Source organism: Sinohyriopsis cumingii, chromosome 15 (assembly GCF_028554795.1).
Source record: "Sinohyriopsis cumingii isolate HCF-2022 chromosome 15, ASM2855479v2, whole genome shotgun sequence".
Classification (NCBI taxonomy): Eukaryota; Metazoa; Mollusca; class Bivalvia; order Unionida; family Unionidae; genus Sinohyriopsis; species Sinohyriopsis cumingii.
The window spans coordinates 66,536,585-66,546,824 of NC_142975.1; positions in this window are offsets into that span (position 1 = coordinate 66,536,585).

Below are 10,240 nucleotides of genomic sequence, written 5' to 3' on the forward strand. Positions count from 1 at the left end.
AAAATTCGTCGAGCCGATTTCGGGAAATTTGCGACTAAATAAAGGAAGTCGAGCAGATCACATGCCGTAAGATTATATACATGTGAGCCATTAGTCCCCTCTTTATAAATCTTTACATGAGTCCTTCATGGATTATTTTATCTCTAGAAGATAGAGTCCACCGATGAAGAAAGTCCTGACCAATTTCGTGCAGATGAAACAGCAAAATAGGGGGCGCCATAGGGGTTACGGGCTATGAAAAACACGCAAATGTTAATAAACGGTATCAATAGTTTGTACTCATGGAAACCTTACTTCGAGGATTTTGATTTCGATGCCGCTTATACTGTTTTGAAACAGGACCCCTATCTAACAGCAGAAAAAATTTAAAGAAAATTCGTGGAGCCGATTTCGAGAAATTTGCGACTAAATAAAGGAAGTCGAGCAGATCACATGCCGTAAGATTATATACATGTGAGCCATTAGTCCCCTCTTTATAAATCTTCACATGAGTCCTCCATGGATTATGTTATCTCTAAAAGATAGAGTCCACCTATGAAGAAAGTCCTGACGAATTTCGTGCAGACGAAACAGCAAAATAAGGGGCGCCATAGGGGTTACGGGCTATGAAAAACACGCAAATGTTAATAAACGGTATCAATAGTTTGTACTCATGGAAACCTTACTTCGAGGATTTTGATTTCGATGCCGCTTATACTGTTTTGAAATAGGACCCCTATCTAACAACAGAAAAAATGTGAAGAAGATTCGTGGAGCCGATTTCGAGAAATTTGCGACTAAATAAAGGAAGTCGAGCAGATCACATGCCGTAAGATTATATACATGTGAGCCATTAGTCCACTCTTTATAAATCTTCACATGAGTCCTCCATGGATTATTTTATCTCTAGAAGATAGAGTCCACCGATGAAGAAAGTCCTGACGAATTTCGTGCAGACGAAACAGCAAAATAAGGGGCGCCATAGGGGTTACCGGCTATGAAAAACACGCAAATGTTAACTAACGGTATAAATAGTTTGTACTCATGGAAACCTTACCTCGAGGATTTTGATTTCGATGCCGCTTATACTGTTTTGAAATAGGACCCCTATCTAACAGCAGAAAAAATTTAAAGAAAATTCGTGGAGCCGATTTCGAGAAAATTGCGACTAAATAAAGGAAGTCGAGCAGATCACATGCCGCAAGATTATATACATGTGAGCCCTTAGTCCCCTCTTTATAAATCTTCACATGAGTCCTCCATGGATTATTTTATCTCTAGAAGATAGAGTCCACCTATGAAGAAAGTCCTGACAAATTTCGTGCAGACGAAACAGCAAAATAAGGCGCGCCATAGGGGTTACCGGCTACGAAAAAAACGCAAATGTTAATAAACGGTATCAATAGTTTGTACTCATGGAAACCTTACTTCGAGGATTTTGATTTCGATGCCGCTTATACTGTTTTGAAATAGGACCCCTATCTAACAGCAGAAAAAATTTAAAGAAAATTCGTGGAGCCGATTTCGAGAAATTTGCGACTAAATAAAGGAAGTCGAGCAGATCACATGCCGTAAGATTATATACATGTGAGCCATTAGTCCCCTCTTTATAAATCTTCACACGAGTCCTCCATGGATTATTTTATCTCTAAAAGATAGAGTCGACCTATGAAGAAAGTCCTGACGAATTTCGTGCAGACGAAACAGCAAAATAAGGGGCGCCATAGGGGTTACCGGCTATGAAAAACACGCAAATGTTAATAAACGGTATCAATAGTTTGTACTCATGGAAACCTTACTTCGAGGATTTTGATTTCGATGCCGCTTATACTGTTTTGAAACAGGACCCCTATCTAACAGCAGAAAAAATTTAAAGAAAATTCGTGGAGCCGATTTCGAGAAATTTGCGACTAAATAAAGGAAGTCGAGCAGATCACATGCCGTAAGATTATATACATGTGAGCCATTAGTCCCCTCTTTATAAATCTTCACATGAGTCCTCCATGGATTATTTTATCTCTAGAAGATAGAGTCCACCTATGAAGAAAGTCCTGACGAATTTCGTGCAGACGAAACAGCAAAATAAGGGGCGCCATAGGGGTTACCGGCTATGAAAAACACGCAAATGTTTATAAACGGTATCAATAGGTTGTACTCATGGAAACTTTACTTCGAGGATTTTGATTTCGATGCCGCTTATACTGTTTTGAAATAGGACCCCTATCTAACAGCAGAAAAAGTTTACAGAAAATTCGTCGAGCCGATTTCGAGAAATTTGCGACTAAATAAAGGAAGTCGAGCAGATCACATGCCGTAAGATTATATAAATGTGAGCCATTAGTCCCCTCTTTATAAATCTTCACATGAGTCCTCCATGGATTATTTTATCTCTAGAAGATAGAGTCCACCGATGAAGAAAGTCCTGACGAATTTCGTGCAGACGAAACAGCAAAATAAGGGGCGCCATAGGGGTTACGGGCTATGAAAAACACGCAAATGTTAATAAACGGAATCAATCGTTTGTACTCATGGAAACCTTACTTCGAGGATTTTGATTTCGATGCCGCTTATACTGTTTTGAAATAGGACCCCTATCTAACAGCAGAAAAAATTTGAAGAAAATTCCTGGAGCCGATTTCGAGAAATTTGCGACTAAATAAAGGAAGTCGAGCAGATCACATGCCGTAAGATTATATAAATGTGAGCCATTAGTCCCCTCTTTATAAATCTTCACATGAGTCCTCCATGGATTATTTTATCTCTAGAAGATAGAGTCCACCGATGAAGAAAGTCCTGACGAATTTCGTGCAGACGAAACAGCAAAATAAGGGGCGCCATAGGGGTTACGGGCTATGAAAAACACGCAAATGTTAATAAACGGTATCAATCGTTTGTACTCATGGAAACCTTACTTCGAGGATATTGATTTCGATGCCGCTTACACTGTTTTGAAATAGGACCCCTATCTAACAGCAGAAAAAATTTGAAGAAAATTCGTGGAGCCGATTTCGAGAAATTTGCGACTAAATAAAGGAAGTCGAGCAGATCACATGCCGTAAGATTATATACATGTGAGCCATTAGTCCCCTCTTTATAAATCTTCACATGAGTCCTCCATGGATTATTTTATCTCTAGAAGATAGAGTCCACCGATGAAGAAAGTCCTGACGAATTTCGTGCAGACGAAACAGCAAAATAAGGGGCGCCATAGGGGTTACGGGCTATGAAAAACACGCAAATGTTAATAAACGGTATCAATAGTTTGTACTCATGGAAACCTTACTTCGAGGATTTCGATTTCGATGCCGCTTATACTGTTTTGAAAGAGGACCCCTATCTAACAGCAGAAAAAATTTGAAGAAAATTCGTGGAGCCGATTTCGAGAAATTTGCGACTAAATAAAGGAAGTCGAGCAGATCACATGCCGAAAGATTATATACATGTGAGCAATTAGTCCCCTCTTTATAAATCTTCACATGAGTCCTCCATGGATTATTTTATCTCTAGAAGATAGAGTCCACCTATGAAGAAAGTCCTGACGAATTTCGTGCAGACGAAACAGCAAAATAAGGGGCGCCATAGGGGTTACGGGCTATGAAAAACACGCAAATGTTAATAAACGGTATCAATAGTTTGTACTCATGGAAACCTTACTTCGAGGATTTTGATTTCGATGCCGCTTATACTGTTTTGAAATAGGACCCCTATCTAACAGCAGAAAAAATTTAAAGAAAATTCGTCGAGCCGATTTCGAGAAATTTGCGACTAAATAAAGGAAGTCGAGCAGATCACATGCCGTAAGATTATATACATGTGAGCCATTAGTCCCCTCTTTATAAATCTTCACATGAGTCCTCCATGGATTATGTTATCTCTAGAAGATAGAGTCCACCTATGAAGAAAGTCCTGACGAATTTCGTGCAGACGAAACAGCAAAATAAGGGGCGCCATAGGGGTTTCGGGCTATGAAAAACACGCAAATGTTAATTAACGGTATCAATAGTTTGTACTCATGGAAACCTTACTTCGAGGATTTTGATTTCGATGCCGCTTATACTGTTTTGAAATAGGACCCCTATCTAACAGCAGAAAAAATTTGAAGAAAATTTGTGGAGTCGATTTCGAGAAATTTGCGACTAAATAAAGGAAGTCGAGCAGATCACATGCCGTAAGATTATATACATGTGAGCCATTAGTCCCCTCTTTATAAATCTTCACACGAGTCCTCCATGGATTATTTTATCTCTAGAAGATAGAGTCCACCGATGAGGAAAGTCCTGACGAATTTCGTGCAGACGAAACAGCAAAATAAGGGGCGCCATAGGGGTTACGGGCTATGAAAAACACGCAAATGTTAATAAACGGTATCAATAGTTTGTACTCATGGAAACCTTACTTCGAGGATTTTGATTTCGATGCCGCTTATACTGTTTTGAAATAGGACCCCTATCTAACAGCAGAAAAAATTTGAAGAAAATTCGTTGAACCGATTTCGAGAAATTTGCGACTAAATAAAGGAAGTCGAGCAGATCACATGCCGTAAGATTATATACATGTGAGCCATTAGTCCCCTCTTTATAAATCTTCACACGAGTCCTCCATGGATTATTTTATGTCTAGAAGATAGAGTCCACCTATGAAGAAAGTCCTGACGAATTTCGTGCAGACGAAACAGCAAAATAAGGGGCGCCATAGGGGTTACCGGCTATGAAAAACACGCAAATGTTAATAAACGGTATCAATAGTTTGTACTCATGGAAACCTTACTTCGAGGATTTTGATTTCGATGCCGCTTATACTGTTTTGAAACAGGACCCCTATCTAACAGCAGAAAAAATTTACAGAAAATTCGTCGAGCCGATTTCGAGAAATTTGCGACTAAATAAAGGAAGTCGAGCAGATCACATGCCGTAAGATTATATACATGTGAGCCATAAGTCCCCTCTTTATAAATCTTCACATGAGTCCTCCATGGATTATTTTATCTCTAGAAGATAGAGTCCACCTATGAAGAAAGTCCTGACGAATTTCGTGCAGACGAAACAGCAAAATAAGGGGCGCCATAGGGGTTACCGGCTATGAAAAACACGCAAATGTTAATAAACGGTATCAATAGGTTGTACTCATGGAAACTTTACTTCGAGGATTTTGATGTCGATGCCGCTTATACTGTTTTGAAATAGGACCCCTATCTAACAGCAGAAAAAATTTGAAGAAAATTCGTGGAGCCGATTTCGAGAAATTTGCGACTAAATAAAGGAAGTCGAGCAGATCACATGCCGTAAGATTATATACATGTGAGCCATTAGTCCCCTCTTTATAAATCTTCACATGAGTCCTCCATGGATTATTTTATCTCTAGAAGATAGAGTCCACCGATGAAGAAAGTCCTGACGAATTTCGTGCAGACGAAACAGCAAAATAAGGGGCGCCATAGGGGTTACGGGCTATGAAAAACACGCAAATGTTAATAAACGGTATCAATAGTTTGTACTCATGGAAACCTTACTTCGAGGATTTCGATTTCGATGCCGCTTATACTGTTTTGAAATAGGAACCCTATCTAACAGCAGAAAAAATATACAGAAAATTCGTGGAGCCGATTTCGAGAAATTTGCGACTAAATAAAGGAAGTCGAGCAGATCACATGCCGAAAGATTATATACATGTGAGCCATTAGTCCCCTCTTTATAAATCTTCACATGAGTCCTCCATGGATTATTTTATCTCTAGAAGATAGAGTCCACCTATGAAGAAAGTCCTGACGAATTTCGTGCAGACGAAACATCAAAATAAGGGGCGCCATAGGGGTTACGGGCTATGAAAAACACGCAAATGTTAATAAACGGTATCAATAGTTTGTACTCATGGAAACCTTACTTCGAGGATTTTGATTTCGATGCCGCTTATACAGTTTTGAAATAGGACCCCTATCTAACAGCAGAAAAAATTTACAGAAAATTCGTGGAGCCGATTTCGAGAAATTTGCGACTAAATAAAGGAAGTCGAGCAGATCACATGCAGTAAGATTATATACATGTGAGCCATTAGTCCCCTCTTTATAAATCTTCACATGAGTCCTCCATGGATTATTTTATCTCTAGAAGATAGAGTCCACCGATGAAGAAAGTCCTGACGAATTTCGTGCAGACGAAACAGCAAAATAAGGGGCGCCATAGGGGTTACGGGCTATGAAAAACACGCAAATGTTAATAAACGGTATCAATAGTTTGTACTCATGGAAACCTTACTTCGAGGATTTTGATTTCGATGCCGCTTATACTGTTTTGAAATAGGACCCCTATCTAACAGCAGAAAAAATTTAAAGAAAATTCGTGGGGCCGATTTCGAGAAATTTGCGACTAAATAAAGGAAGTCGAGCAGATCACATGCCGAAAGATTATATACATGTGAGCCATTAGTCCCCTCTTTATAAATCTTCACATGAGTCCTCCATGGATTATTTTATCTCTAGAAGATAGAGTCCACCTATGAAGAAAGTCCTGACGAATTTCGTGCAGACGAAACAGCAAAATAAGGGGCGCCATAGGGGTTACGGGCTATGAAAAACACGCAAATGTTTATAAACGGTATCAATAGTTTGTACTCATGGAAACCTTACTTCTAGGATTTTGATTTCGATGCCGCTTATACTGTTTTGAAATAGGACCCCTATCTAACAGCAGAAAAAATTTAAAGAAGGTTCGTCGAGCCGATATCGAGAAATTTGCGACTAAATAAAGGAAGTCGAGCAGATCACATGCCGTAAGATTATATACATGTGAGCCATTAGTCCCCTCTTTATAAATCTTTACATGAGTCCTCCATGGATTATTTTATCTCTAGAAGATAGAGTCCACCGATGAAGAAAGTCCTGACGAATTTCGTGCAGACGAAACAGCAAAATAAGGGGCGCCATAGGGGTTACGGGCTATGAAAAACACGCAAATGTTAATAAACGGTATCAATAGTTTGTACTCATGGAAACCTTACTTCGAGGATTTTGATTTCGATGCCGCTTATACTGTTTTGAAACAGGACCCCTATCTAACAGCAGAAAAAATTTAAAGAAAATTCGTCGAGCCGATTTCGAGAAATTTGCGACTAAATAAAGGAAGTCGAGCAGATCACATGCCGTAAGATTATATACATGTGAGCCATTAGTCCCCTCTTTATAAATCTTCACATGAGTCCTCCATGGATTATGTTATCTCTAGAAGATAGAGTCCACCTATGAAGAAAGTCCTGACGAATTTCGTGCAGACGAAACAGCAAAATAAGGGGCGCCATAGGGGTTTCGGGCTATGAAGAACACGCAAATCTTAATTAACGGTATCAATAGTTTGTACTCATGGAAACCTTACTGCGAGGATTTTGATTTCGATGCAGCTTATACTGTTTTGAAATAGGACCGCTATCTAACAGCAGAAAAAATTTGAAGAAAATTTGTGGAGTCGATTTCGAGAAATTTGCGACTAAATAAAGGAAGTCGAGCAGATCACATGCCGTAAGATTATATACATGTGAGCCATTAGTCCCCTCTTTATAAATCTTCACATGAGTCCTCCATGGATTATTTTATCTCTAGAAGATAGAGTCCACCGATGAGGAAAGTCCTGACGAATTTCGTGCAAACGAAACAGCAAAATAAGGGGCGCCATAGGGGTTACGGGCTATGAAAAACACGCAAATGTTAATAAACGGTATCAATAGTTTGTACTCATGGAAACCTTACTTCGAGGATTTTGATTTCGATGCCGCTTATACTGTTCTGAAATAGGACCCCTATCTAACAGCAGAAAAAATTTGAAGAAAATTCGTTGAACCGATTTCGAGAAATTTGCGACTAAATAAAGGAAGTCGAGCAGATCACATGCCGTAAGATTATATACATGTGAGCCATTAGTCCCCTCTTTATAAATCTTCACACGAGTCCTCCATGGATTATTTTATCTCTAGAAGATAGAGTCCACCTATGAAGAAAGTCCTGACGAATTTCGTGCAGACGAAACAGCAAAATAAGGGGCGCCATAGGGGTTACCGGAGATGAAAAACACGCAAATGTTAATAAACGGTATCAATAGTTTGTACTCATGGAAACCTTACTTCGAGGATTTTGATTTCGATGCCGCTTATACTGTTTTGAAACAGGACCCCTATCTAACAGCAGAAAAAATTTACAGAAAATTCGTCGAGCCGATTTCGAGAAATGTGCGACTAAATAAAGGAAGTCGAGCAGATCACATGCCGTAAGATTATATACATGTGAGCCATTAGACCCCTCTTTATAAATCTTCACATGAGTCCTCCATGGATTATTTTATCTCTAGAAGATAGAGTCCACCTATGAAGAAAGTCCTGACGAATTTCGTGCAGACGAAACAGCAAAATAAGGGGCGCCATAGGGGTTACCGGCTATGAAAAACACGCAAATGTTAATAAACGGTATCAATAGGTTGTACTCATGGAAACTTTACTTCGAGGATTTTGATGTCGATGCCGCTTATACTGTTTTGAAATAGGACCCCTATCTAACAGCAGAAAAAATTTACAGAAAATTCGTCGAGCCGATTTCGAGAAATTTGCGACTAAATAAAGGAAGTCGAGCAGATCACATGCCGTAAGATTATATACATGTGAGCCATTAGTCCCCTCTTTATAAATCTTCACATGAGTCCTCCATGGATTATTTTATCTCTAGAAGATAGAGTCCACCGATGAAGAAAGTCCTGACGAATTTCGTGCAGACGAAACAGCAAAATAAGGGGCGCCATAGGGGTTACGGGCTATGAAAAACACGCAAATGTTAATAAACGGTATCAATCGTTTGTACTCATGGAAACCTTTCTTTGAGGATATTGATTTCGATGCCGCTTTTATTGTTTTGAAATAGGACCCCTATCTAACAGCAGAAAAAATTTACAGAAAATTCGTGGAGCCGATCTCGAGAAATTTGCGACTAAATAAAGGAAGTCGAGCAGATCACATGCCGTAAGATTATATAAATGTGAGCCATTAGTCCCCTCTTCATAAATCTTCACATGAGTCCTCCATGGATTATTTTATCTCTAGAAGATAGAGTCCACCGATGAAGAAAGTCCTGACGAATTTCGTGCAGACGAAACAGCAAAATAAGGGGCGCCATAGGGGTTACGGGCTATGAAAAACACGCAAATGTTAACAAACGGTATCAATCGTTTGTACTCATGGAAACCTTACTTCGAGGATTTTGATTTCGATGCCGCTTATACTGTTTTGAAATAGGACCCCTATCTAACAGCAGAAAAAATTTGAAGAAAATTCGTGGAGCCGATTTCGAGAAATTTGCGACTAAATAAAGGAAGTCGAGCAGATCACATGCCGTAAGATTATATACATGTGAGCAATTAGTCCCCTCTTTATAAATCTTCACATGAGTCCTCCATGGATTATTTTATCTCTAGAAGATAGAGTCCACCGATGAAGAAAGTCCTGACGAATTTCGTGCAGACGAAACAGCAAAATAAGGGGCGCCATAGGGGTTACCGGCTATGAAAAACACGCAAATGTTAATGAACGGTATTAATAGTTTGTACTCATGGAAACCTTACTTCGAGGATTTCGATTTCGATGCCGCTTATACTGTTTTGAAATAGGAACCCTATCTAACAGCCGAAAAAATATACAGAAAATTCGTGGAGCCGATTTCGAGAAATTTCCGACTAAATAAAGGAAGTCGAGCAGATCACATGCCGAAAGATTATATACATGTGAGCCATTAGTCCCCTCTTTATAAATCTTCACATGAGTCCTCCATGGATTATTTTATCTCTAGAAGATAGAGTCCACCTATGAAGAAAGTCCTGACGAATTTCGTGCAGACGAAACATCAAAATAAGGGGCGCCATAGGGGTCACGGGCTATGAAAAACACGCAAATGTTAATAAACGGTATCAATAGTTTGTACTCATGGAAACCTTACTTCGAGGATTTTGATTTCGATGCCGCTTATACAGTTTTGAAATAGGACCCCTATCTAACAGCAGAAAAAATTTATAGAAAATTCGTGGAGCCGATTTCGAGAAATTTGCGACTAAATAAAGGAAGTCGAGCAGATCACATGCCGTAAGATTATATACATGTGAGCCATTAGTCCCCTCTTTATAAATCTTCACATGAGTCCTCCATGGATTATTTTATCTCTAGAAGATAGAGTCCACCGATGAAGAAAGTCCTGACGAATTTCGTGCAGACGAAACAGCAAAATAAGGGGCGCCATAGG